Raw genomic sequence first — 12482 nt, forward strand, 5'->3', positions numbered from 1 at the left:
CAAAGCGCTGCTACGTCCGGATCGTGGGCATAAAGCCTAAAATTATAAAAAAATAAAATAAAATATGGCATGGGCTCCCGCGTCATTTTTATAACCAGCAAAGGGAAAGCCGACCACTGGGGGCTGATATTAGTAGCCGGGAAAGGGGCCACTAGCCAATAATGTTCCCTGGCTATTAATAACAGCCCAAAGCTGTTTGTTTACCCTTTACTGGCTAGATTACAGCGGGACCCCAGAAATAAAATGACGTGGGATCCCCCTATAAAATCTAACCAGAAAAGGCTAAACTAGACAGCTGTGGGCTGATATTAATAGCCAGGGAAGGGGCCATGAATACTAGCCGCCTCCGTGGCTATTAATATCACCCCTCAGCAGTCCCAGAAATGGTGCATCCATAAGATGCACCAAATCTGTGGCTTAGCCTCCGCTCTTTCCACTGCCCTGTAGCGGTGGGGTAATGGGGTTGGGGTTCACGTCAGCCTTGTATTGGCGACTGACGTGAAGCCCAAGTTAGTAATGGAGGGCGTCTATAAGACGCCCCCATTACTAACTGCGTAGTAAAATGGTCTCCGCTTTTTCAATAAAAGACATGGCCAGAATAAAGTATTTTAATTAAATAAAAAACACAGATCTAAAAAAATTTTTGTTATCCTCTCAGTCCCCAAATCCCTCCATCTTCTAAAAAAAAAAGAAGTAAAAAAACAAACAACCATATCCCTCACCTATCTGCCATCACGACGCAGTCCACGTACCGCCAACGATTGTCCCTCGGCGATCCGGGTCACTTCTACAGCAGTGACAGCAGCAAACACTGATGTCACTGCTGTAGAAGACAGAAGTGTATACTGACAGGGGTGTAAAATCACCCGTCAGTATACATACTGCTGCAGGAGGTCACTGGGGTTCATCAGCTGATGAGCCCCAGTGAACTTACCATGATGGGAGCATTCTTGAGAATGTTCCCATGGGGAGGTCACCTGAGCGATCAGCTGATCACTTACGTGACCACAGGTCCTGGCAGCGCAGTACACTGCTGGGAGCGAGCACGCTCTCCGCAGTATACCGCTGGGGAGAGAACATCGCCGGTGACCAGGAGGACACGGGGGCGCCGGACAGGTGAGTATAAGGTTTTTTTACTTTATTTTCCTTTTTTTTAACTGCCAGTTGTTCCCGACTCTGCTGAGGAGAACTACTGCTCCCCTCAGCAGCGCCGCTCTCGCTGTTATCAGCAGGAGCGGTGGTCGGATGAGAGGAGCTGTAGTCCTCCTCTCCCCACCCGGGTACCACCCGCACGGGGTTTCCGGAGCGTTTACCGCTCATTGGCTTTAATTAAAACGCAGCAAATCCGCAGACATAAACATTATACCTGCGGATTTGCTGCTTTTCAATTAAAGTCAATGGGCGGGAAATGCTCCGGAATCGCTTGGCACAATGGTCATGCTGCATTTTTTTCCGCAATTCTAATCCTGAGCGGAAATTTTCGCATCATGTGCACAGCACATCAGGATTACCATTGGTAAAGCTGGCCGACCTATTAACAAGCGTTTCCGAAGCGATTCCGCGGCGGAAAAACTGCCACAAAAACACATCAAAAACGCTTAGTGTGCACATAGCCTAAGACTTGATTATACAGTCATGGCGAAAAATTTTGAGACTGACACAAATTTTAGTTTGCTGCTTCTGCATTCTTAGATCTTTTAGTTACATGCTTCTTTGGTTACTGAAATAAACATTTGATAGGTTTTACAGTTTTATTGATCAATACATCAAGTTTATGCAAAGACTCAATATTTATAATATACTAGCTGTACTCGGCCACCGTTGCTGTAGCTCAGTCTGGTTAAATGGAAAAGAAAGAAAAAGCGCAAGTTTCTAAAATATTTAATTTCACAATGCTTGTGGGTATACAATATTTTTAGTTGGGGTATAGCGTGTGTTGCTTTTACGTCCAACATCTGGTATATAAAAACATAGTAGGTATATAAAACATGCTTGTATTCGAATGCAATGTTCATTTTTATTTATATAGATATATATCAGATGGGGCAATGCTGACACTGTTGATAGTTGTGACCATCAGGCAGGCATTGTGGCAGCCTGTGACCCCTGCAGGCCTGTTCTCTGCACATGTCACTAAAGAGGTCGGTACTTGCTGTCAGGTGTCACAATGGAGCCGGTCATGTCAGGGACTGCTAGTTATGCAATTCCCTAGTACAGAGGGAATGTGGCAGGAGGGGGCGCAGAGATGAAGGCAGGCAGAGGAGGAGGGGTTGATCCTCTTTACATGTCCCGGGCCGGTACCTGCCAGATCACAGCGCCGTTCCCGCCAGTGGCGCTTGCTATCCGCCCATTGCTGCGAGACTCGGGCCCAGCACAGCGCCCAGAGCAGAGGCCGTGGCCTGTGCCTCTCCGTGCAGCCTCCCTCTCTCCTTCCCTCCGTCCCCCGTTTGTTGTTGCGCAGTCGGAAATAAGACTCACCTGCCGGAGAAGAAGCTGCAGCAGCAGCTGTGCCGGAGAGCAGAGGCGGCCGCCTCTCAGGCGGTGGTGCTGATGAGTAGCAGCGTCTTTAGATCTCGAACAGATGGTCTCATCACCCCCCCCCCAACCCCCACAGGGGGGCAATGCCGGGCGGCAGGAGAGTCAGCCTGGGACTGAGTTTGTAACACCCCCCTCTCGTTGTTGCTTTTATGTCCAACAGCTGGTATATAAAAACATGCGTGTATTCTAATGCAACATTGTTTCAAAATTTCAAAGCAATCGGTGAAGAACTTTTGGAGATTTAAGATTTTTAACAAACGAACATTTACATTTTTATTCGTATAGATTTCAAGACTGAAATTTGCCCTGACCTGCTGGATATCAACTTATGGGCCAAATCCTGACTGATGGCTAATCATTCTTACCTAGTCATTACTTTGTTTCACAATTTCTGTGTTTGTTTTTTTTACATTCTTTTTGAAGATTTGACCACAGGTTCTCATAAGGATTGAGATCTTGGGAATTTCCTGGCCAAATTTTTATGTTTTGTTCTTCTTGCCTTGCTCCTTAGTTATCACTTTTACCTTGTGACATGTTGCCCCATCATTATGGATAAAAATCATTGTTCATCACCAAATTGCTCTTGGATTGTTGGGAGAAGTTGTTCTTGAATGATGATGGTGAGAGTGAGCCTACTTCCCTGGATGAAAAGTAACCCCACACATGAATAGACTCAGGATGCTTTACCTTTATCATGACACACAGGACTAATACTAGCCCTCACATTTTCTTCTCCTCTAACCATTCTTCAAGATGTCTGAAAGGGGCTTCAGCAGAGAAAAAATATTTGGCCCAGTCCTCCGTAGTCCAATACTTATACTTCCTGCAGAATGTCAGTCTTGGAGAGAAGTGGATTCTTTTGCTGCCCTTCTTGACACCTGACCTGCCTCTAAAAGCCTTCACCTCACTGTGTGTGCAGATGCACTGAAACCTGCCTGCTGCCATTCCTCAGCAAGCTCTTTGAACTTACTTGAACTGATCCCATAATTGCAAACTCTTTATGAGATGGTCCTGGCACTTGCTGGACTTTTTTGGTGCCCTGAAGCCTTCCTCACAGCAATTAAACCTTTCAATTTGAAGTTTTTGATGATCCGATGAATGATTGATTTAGGCCTCACTCCGACTCCTATGTTCTTGTATGAGTGCTATCTATAGTATTCATGCATTGCAATCATAACTCTGACAGTCTATGGGGCAATTCATACATTCATGATTTTTCATGGACTGAGCGGTCCTAGGAAAATTGCGGAGACCTGTCTGATTTTGATTCGCACATTGGCTCAAAATTGACAATGCAAATTTGAGTCTCTGCAAAACTCGGACCGCACTTTGGATAACATAAGAGTGTAGTCTGATTGTCACAAACTTGTCAGAAAGTAGAAGGTGGAGAAGCTTTTTTATTTTTTCTCCATGTACAAGAAAACGTGTTGGCACACTGACCACACTGATTGAAGTTGATCTAAGTCTGATCAATAAATTGATCTGTTTTTCTCGTACGTTAGAACAACGGATGTCTGAATTAGGCCTTTGGGTCAATCTTACATGCAGCTATGTCCTTGCTTGTAAAGCGCTTTTGATGTTTCCTTGGTGGTAACCATGGTTAACAGAAGAAGACATTGATTTCAAGCAACTAGTTTGCTCGTATAATGCAATCAGCATGACAAAGTGAGATCAGATGCCTTGTCCTCGATAACGCTTTCTCCTGAGCTAACAAGTAGACCACTGAAATGATGTAAGCAGGTCATTTTGTGGTATGGTTAAAAATGAGAGGAATTGGGGTTTTTGTGATTGATAATTTTCATGGCAAGCAATAACTTTGCAATTCATCTTATCACTCTTCATAACAATCTAGCGTTAATGCAAATTGCTACTTTAAACACTGAAGTGGCAAACTTTGGGAAAACCAAAATTTGTCTCAGTCTTATAACTTTTGCCCACTATAGTCGATCATCACTCTTTACTGGCCAGAAAGTGGGGAGTGTAAATGGATCATTAGGAAATATTTTATCATTATCGTTTAGTGTAAAACTCTTCTGTAATTTCAGCAAATTTTTGGTTCCTCCACTTAATTACCCTGTGTTGTACTGCTTTATAAACAAGAAATGTATTGGTGTCATCCTGGGTTTCCTCAGGGAAATCACCATATCTATTGCATGTAGTTTGTAAAGATGGCTTTTGCATAACAAAGGTGCGTGTATAGTAAGTTCTGTGTATTCCTATGGGGATGAGACATGCTCTAGCCATTTAGTTTACACACATTAGTCCTATGATGTATCAGTAACAGAGACTTACTTAGAAGTTCACACCATTCTTCATGTATGTGGTGAGTATCTCCACTATTTGCTTTATACATTGGGATTTTGAGCACTTTTTGCTGGTATTTAAGAGCGCAAATGTAATTTTTTATATATATAAAATATATATTTTTTTAAATAAAAGTAGCTTGGTGTTATTGACAGACTATTTGTATCGGTACGATCTCCTGCATCTGGAACCAGTTGAACACATTCTACTTGTCTTATTATCTTTTGTTTCCATCATAGGAACAATTGCAAGATGAGAAACAATACATGTCATTGTGGGTGTGTAATTTTGTGTGTATGTTCAATATTTGTAAAAAAAAATGTCAATGTTCATCTTCTGACCTATAGTATGTTATTGGTGAAATAATAGAATGTATGTGCAATTTTTTTCTTAAAACATAACTGTAAGGGTCGGGGATCAATTATGGGTTTTGTTTAATTTAAAGGAATTATCCACTACTCAGAAAACCCATTCTTAATCTGTAATTTTCCCCCTTATAAAATATTAATATCTATACTTACCTCTGGCTGCTGCGCTCTCACCTCCTTCGATTGTATGCGATACGTGCAAAGGAGAGGAAAAAGAAGCAGCTGATGTTCGGCCAAATGGATCACGTGACGTAACAATGTTTCCTGAGCCAACACCACTGGAACTGCGCTAGCACCGTTGGTGAGTATAGCTGTTATTATGTTATAAGGGGGAAAATTACGGATTGAGACAGGGTTGTTCGGGAGTAGTGGATAACCCATTTGAAGCTAGACAGATCTCAGGAAAAAGGTAGCAAATTTTTCTTTATAATATGCTTCTGGTGCCCAACTTTTTAGATTTTAATTTTTTTTATGTCCTATAAAGCTTTTACCGTAATTGACAGCCCACACAAATTGACCCCTGGAGTCCACAGACTGACTCTAAAGGCTTCAGCAGTGTTCTCCAACTATTGTTACAATTGTAGGTTCAATTAGAGGCATCTGTCACCAGATTTCACAATACAAATGGCACAATTTATTTCATAGATCCCTTAGGACCAGGGCTGAGGAGTCGGAGTCTGTGTTCATTTTGGTGGAGTCGGAGTTGGAGTCAGTATAAAATGGACCGACTCTGACTCCTAAAATATATAATAAATTGGGTACAGTAATTCAATGCAGTATGTGCTGTAAATGTTTTCATAAGAATTTGGGAAAGTTATGAAATGTCCTATTAATGTCTGTTCTGTTCCTGATCTAAGAATCTTGGCTTTTAGCTGAGATGAATCTGTGCTGCACTTTATGTACATGCTCAGTAGTGAGGCCGTGCTGTGGAGTCAGGAGTCTGAGTCAGGAGTCTGAGTCAGGAGTCTGAGTCAGGAGTCTGAGTCAGGAGTCTGAGTCAGGAGTCTGAGTCAGGAGTCTGAGTCAGGAGTCTGAGTCAGGAGTCTCCGACTCCACAGCCCTGCTTAGGACACATTTATACTAACCAATTGCAGCCTTCAAATGTCTGGCAATCGGGTTTATGCAACCCCTTCACGCCATGGCCATTTTCCTTTTTTTTTTTTTTCGTTTTAGTTTTTTCCTCCCCTTCTTTTAAGAGCCTTTTTTTTTCCCGTCAATATAGCCGTATGAGGTGTTATTTGCGAGCTGTACTTTTGAATGACACCATTCATTCTACCACATAGTGTACTGGAATATAGGAAAAAGAAATCAAAGTGCAGTTTCACAATTTGGGGTGTGTGGGGATGTTATTATTTACGATGTTCACTATATGGTAAAACTGATATGGCAATATAATTCTCTATGTCAGGACGAGTACACAGATACCAAACATGAATAGTGTTTTTTGTTTATTTTATTTAAGTGGAAAAAAAAATGTTGCTTTTGTTGCCATTTTCTTAGACGCGTAGTGTTTCCATTTTTCGGGATCTGGGGTTGGGTGGTGGCTTATTTTTTGCGCCTTGAGCTGATGTTTTCACTGATTTTCATTTTGGGGTAGATATGATGTTTTGATCACCTCTTATTGCATTTCATTGCAATGTTGTGGCGACCCAAAAAAAAAAAAAAAAAAGTATTTATTTCGTTTTGGTTTTGCGTTATGCCGTTTACCGATCAAATTGATTTATTTTATATTCGGATTGTACTCTTACGACTGCTGTGATACCAAATATGTGTGTTTTTTATTCTAATTGTTTTATTTTTAATGGGACAAAAGAGGGGGTGATCTGAACTTTGTTTTTTTTTGTTTGTTTTTTATATTTTTAAAAACTTTTTTTTTACTGGATCTAATGGTCCCCTTAGGGGACTTGATGCTGTGATCGCTTGTGCTATACATAGCAGTGCATCAGCACTACTATGTATACCTAAAATCATGATCTTCTATGAGGAGGAAGGGGATCATGATAACAAGCACGGAAGTCTTCAGCAGACCCTCGACTGTCATGACAACACATCAGCACCCTGCGATCACATCACGGGCGTGCCGATGGGAGCATGTAACGACGCACGCCCCTGTCGGCACGTGTTAAATGCCACTGTCAGAGATTGACAGCAGGATTTAACAGATAAACAGCCATGGGTGGATGTTGGAGGCTCATGATGGTTGATTAAATCATAATGGTTCCACACCACTGACTGACAGCTTCCTGTGTGCACTGTAAATTGGCAGAAAGTTTCCAGTCAGTGGTGGGAGCGGGGTTACACAGAGCAAGAGGACTACATGACAGGAGACAACTAGTCCTGTAGTGATGATCTCCTGCTGATAAAACATTGATTTTATTGAAACGGTAACAAGCAGCTTAGTTGGTGACACATCCCTGGAATCAAGGTCTCTGCTCCTACATTATGCTGCTCTCGTTAAATAGCAAAAAGCTGCTGACCGATTTCCCTTTAGTGGCCTGTCTTTAGACCAGCTGATGACGTTTCTGTTAGCACAGAGCGATCGTTAACATCATGTTATCAGCAGGAAACGTGCTGTTGCACAGAATTATGTGCTGCTGATAATGATTATAATTGTTAAGTCTGCTTTTTAAGGCTCTCAGAGCTCCGAGACGATTTCAGGTAGCTGATCAGCAATCGGACTCCCACAAATCAGATATTGATGGTCTATTCTAAGGATAAGACGTAAATAATCTGAACCTGGAAAATCCCTTTAAGTGACAAATCCGGTCTTCCCAAGTAAGTGTAATCCAGTTGATTAAATATGAAAAGTTATGTTGTACAGCAGTCAGTGCTGTAGAATGACATCACACTATGCCGCGCTCACTCCCTTACTGGATATGGGATCCTACGGAATCCTAGTGCATAAGTATGAGCAAGGATCATGGCTGGTCTGTGCTGCTATTTAAGGCAAGTTCCACAATGAACTTTGGTGAGTTTTTGATGCTGCATATTTGCACTGCACCAGAACACACAGCATCTTACAGATCCACAATGTGTATGGGATTAATAGAAATCTCATGCCTGCTATGTTTTTTTTTTAAAGCTCTGTGTAAACTGACCTATAGTGCGTGTTTGAAAACCTGCAACATGTCACTTCTTATTGGAGAATGAGTTTTATGAGCGGACTCTCCCCATAGAATTACATTACATGTGAAAAAAATGCATGTGAGCCGAATGTGACTGTATCAGTAATGTTTAGTCAAAGCCAAATGCAACATCAAAAACTCACCAAATACTCACTGTGGGAACACTGTCTTAGACTATGTGAGCACATTCAGGATTTGACACAGAAATTTCCACAGCGTTTCTGCATCTGGTTGGCAAGAAAAACATTGCGGAAAATACGAACGGTTTTGACACGTTTTTGATGTTTTTTTTAAGCATTTTTGTACATCAATGACTGCTTTATGGAGCTAAATAAAGTTATTTGGTTGGACATTGCTTTAAGCCGTTGATTACCGTCACAACTGGGATGGTAATATTGGTTAATTTAAATTATTAAAGAATGTGTATGTTGTATTTCAAACAGTATTTACTCTTCTCTGTGTGTTTATTTAACTCTTTACTATACTTTAATTAGGTTTGGTGATGAAAGGGTCTGATTGACACCTTGTCATCACCAAACAAAAGAGCTAGGTGTCAGCTAATTCCATTCAGCCAATCTCATTAGCATTTCCATTCAAGTAATTTCTGGGGCAGCTGTGACCTGCTATTTTTAGCCTAGGAAGGTGCCAGTAGGCAAACATGGTTCCTGGCTATTATTAACAGCTCACAGCTGTTTCGATGGCCGCTACGTCCCCACGAATAGCAACAAGCAGCGCTTCGGACACAGCGTATTTTTGCTGCGTCCAAAACGTGGTGTTCTAATGCCGCACTTTTGTTATCGGTACATGTGAATCCACCGCATAAAATGACACTTTAATGTGTCAAAATCTGCAGCGGAGACTAGCGTGTCCGCTACAGAAATTGACATGCTGCGGGTGAGTTTGAGTATGTAGCTACAATCAGGAGCCGCTGTAAGTTTGACGCTGCATGTTTATACAGTGTCAAACTGGCAGCGTACAGATGTTACAGCATAGTGGATGGGATCTCTAGAAATCCCATGTCCACTATGCGTGCATCAGAGGCTGCGGATCACCCGTGGACACTGACATGCGGCGCGTCTTTCAGGAACGCAGCATGTCAAGTACTCTTGCGGAGTTGCTAGTCTCTGCAACAGAAATTTGACCACTAGAATGTATTGAATGTGATAAATCCACATGGTTCAGTGAACACAAGTGGATTTACCTACGTTCAATAGAATGCATAATTTTGGACACAGCAAAAAATATGCGTCCAAACCGCTGCTGCGTCCGGATCATGGTCACCGTGCCTAAAATTTTTTTAAAAAATGGCATGGGTTCCCGCACCATTTTTATCACCAGCAGAAGAAAAGCCGACCGCTGGGGGCTGCCGGGCAAGGGACCATTAGCCAAAAATGTTCCCTGGCTATTAATATCAGCCCACAGCTGTTTGCTTAGCCTTTACTGGCTAGATTACAGGGGGACCCCAGGAAAAAATTGACGTAGGGTCCCCCTATAAAATCTAACCAGAAAATACTAAACCGACAGCTGGGGGCTGATATTTATAGCCAGCGCAGGGGCCATGAATACTAGCCCCCTCCGCGGCTAATAATATCACCCCTCAGCAGTCCCAGAAATGGCGCATTCATAAGATGCGCCAAATCTGCCGCTTAGCCTCCGCTCTTCCCACTGCCCTTGTAGCGGTGGCGAATGGGGTTGGGGTTCACGTCAGCCTTGTATTGGCAGCTGACGTGAAGCCCAGGTTAGTAACCGAGGACGTCTATAAGACGCCCCCTTTACTAACCGCGTAGTAAAGTGGCCGCCGCTTTTTTAATAATTACATGGCCAGAATAAAGTATTTTAATGAAATAAACACACGGTTTAAAAAAAAAAATGTTTTATTGTACGCTCAGTCCCCGAATCCCTTGTCTCCTGAAAAAACGTAAAATAAAAAACAACCATATCCCTCACCTGTCCGTCGTCATGACGTAGTCCACAATTACCGCCATCGCGATAGTCCCTCGGTGATCTGGGTCACTTCTACATCAGCAGTCACTGCTGTAGAAGGCAGCAATGTACACGGACAGGGGTGTAAAATCACTCCTGTCAGTGTACTTTGCTGCTGAAGGAGTGAGGTCACTGAGGTTCATCAGCTGAAGATAAGCTGATCAGCCCCGGTGACCTCAGCATCAGTACTGGTGGGAGCATTCTTGAGACTGTTCCCGCACAGCGCCGGTGCCGTAAAGTGAGGTAACATGAGCGTTCAGCTGATGTTCAGCTGAGCGCTCACGTGACCGCAGGTCCAGAGAGTGCAGTACCCTACTGAGAGCAAGCGCTTTGCCTGCGGTGTACTGCCGGCCGCCAACCTGATCAGATCGCCGGGGATCGAGGACCAGTATAGTGTGGTTTTTATTTTTTTACCGCAAGTGGTTCCCGGCTGGGCTGAGGAGACTACTGCACCCCTCAGCTGCGCCGCTCTTGCTGTTATTAGCGGGAGCGGCGGTCGGATGAGAGGAATAGTACTCCTCCTCTGCCGACCCGGTTACCACTTCTATGTGCATTTCCGCAGTGTTTCACTGCCCATTGGCTTTAATTGAAACGCAGCAAATCCGCAGGTATAAATATTATACCTGCGGATTTGCTGCGGTTCTATTAAGTCAATGGGCGGAAAACACTGCATAGAAATGACATGCTGCGTTTTTTTTTCCGCAATGGCAATCCTGAGCGGAAATTTCCGCATTGTGTGCACAGCACATCAGGATTGCCATTGCAATAGCTGGCACACTGGTTACCAAGCGTTTTCTCTGCGAAAAACTGCCGCGAAAACACATTACGAACGCCACGTGTTCACACATTGCGTTTTTTCAGCGTTTTTTTTTCTGCAGCAAAACCTAATCGCTTGCCAGGAAGGTTTGTTCAGGATTTTGCTTGGTTTTTAACTTGTTTTTTTTGTTGCATTTTAGCTGCATTTTTTTTCTGCGTTTTTCAGGATCCCAAAGTTCAGCTTTGCTTCCACCACAGAAGCATGAACACAGGTCACCAATGCAAAACCTATGTGAGACCACATTAACCAGAATTTCAATTGTAACCGTGGGGAGGGGTGAATTGTTGAGGAATACTTTACCTACGACACTGGCAGTGCAATGAAACTTGTAGGACACTTTTTTTTATTTTCACACTATGGTCTGCCATTGAATTTCTTAGGGATTGTTCAATTTCACACCTCAATGGGCCACAGGTGTTGTTCAGTCTCACACCTTGGTCAGCCAATGTTTACACTGTACTCATCACTAATTTAATTAAACTGTACTATCCAAACGGCCATTTCAAGTGACCAGGACAAGATGGTAACATCACAAAAATAAATGAGTTTCACATACTGCTGTACTTGCTTATTTTCACTAAAAGCGCAGCAAAACGTGATAGCTATGATCACACTAGGCGTTTTTTCATAGTTTTTTCACCACCCATTACTTCCAATGGGTGAAAAACGCTGAAAGAAGTGACATGCTGTATTCTGCAAAAAAAACATGCAAAATCCTGATCAAATAAGAACCGTGGTGTGTGCATGAGATTTCTGGAATGTCAGACTTTGCGTTTTTTTTTAATGCGTTTTTCTATGCAAATTTTCAGCTGCGTTTTACAGTACCAGCAATGTGTGAACATAGCCTATAGCGTCTGGCAGGCCTGTTTACACAGCATGATAATCGTGAAACAAGTGTTTTTTATCAACACTTCTTCATGATTATACTGCAGTGTAAATGCAGCTTAAGGCCTTCACATGTTTGTGTTTCCAGTACATGTGTCATCCGTTTTTTTTTACAGATACCACACTTACCCATTATAACCTATGCTGCTATGCTCATGGCCATGTTTAACACAGACTGTGTGTCTGTGCAAACGAAACAGCGACCTGTCATCAGTGCTGCCGGAAGGAGGAGGACAAGGGACAATACAAGTCTATGGGTCCATGTAGGACACATACAGCATACGGATCAGTGTGCCTTCTGTGTGCTGTCCTTGATTAACATTGCAAAGTATAGGAGAATCTTTGTAATTTATTTCTTTATCCAGCTGTGAAAAACACTGGTGACACTGATGGTAAAAAGAGACACATACAATACAGACCAAAAGTTTGGACACACCTTCTCATTTAAAGATTTTTCTGTAT

The 12482-nt window shown here is 42.7% G+C and overlaps 1 protein-coding gene across 4 annotated transcripts in view; it reads left to right on the forward strand.

Moving 5' to 3' along the window:
• Positions 1 to 12482, forward strand: part of ANO6 (anoctamin 6) — a 155507-nt gene that overhangs the window by 15737 nt on the left and 127288 nt on the right. Inside the window, exon 1 of one of the 4 annotated variants that reach the window (XM_073651838.1) lies at positions 7873 to 7985. The exons of the other annotated variants lie outside the window; for them this stretch is intronic. The gene's annotated coding sequence lies outside the window, so the exon portion shown is untranslated. Of the gene's footprint in view, positions 1 to 7872; positions 7986 to 12482 lie in introns of those variants that run through there. 4 annotated transcript variants of the gene reach the window in all.

Source organism: Phyllobates terribilis, unplaced genomic scaffold, assembly GCF_046119375.1.
Source record: "Phyllobates terribilis strain yellow unplaced genomic scaffold, ASM4611937v1 Scaffold_11__3_contigs__length_659146591, whole genome shotgun sequence".
NCBI classification, from domain to species: Eukaryota; Metazoa; Chordata; class Amphibia; order Anura; family Dendrobatidae; genus Phyllobates; species Phyllobates terribilis.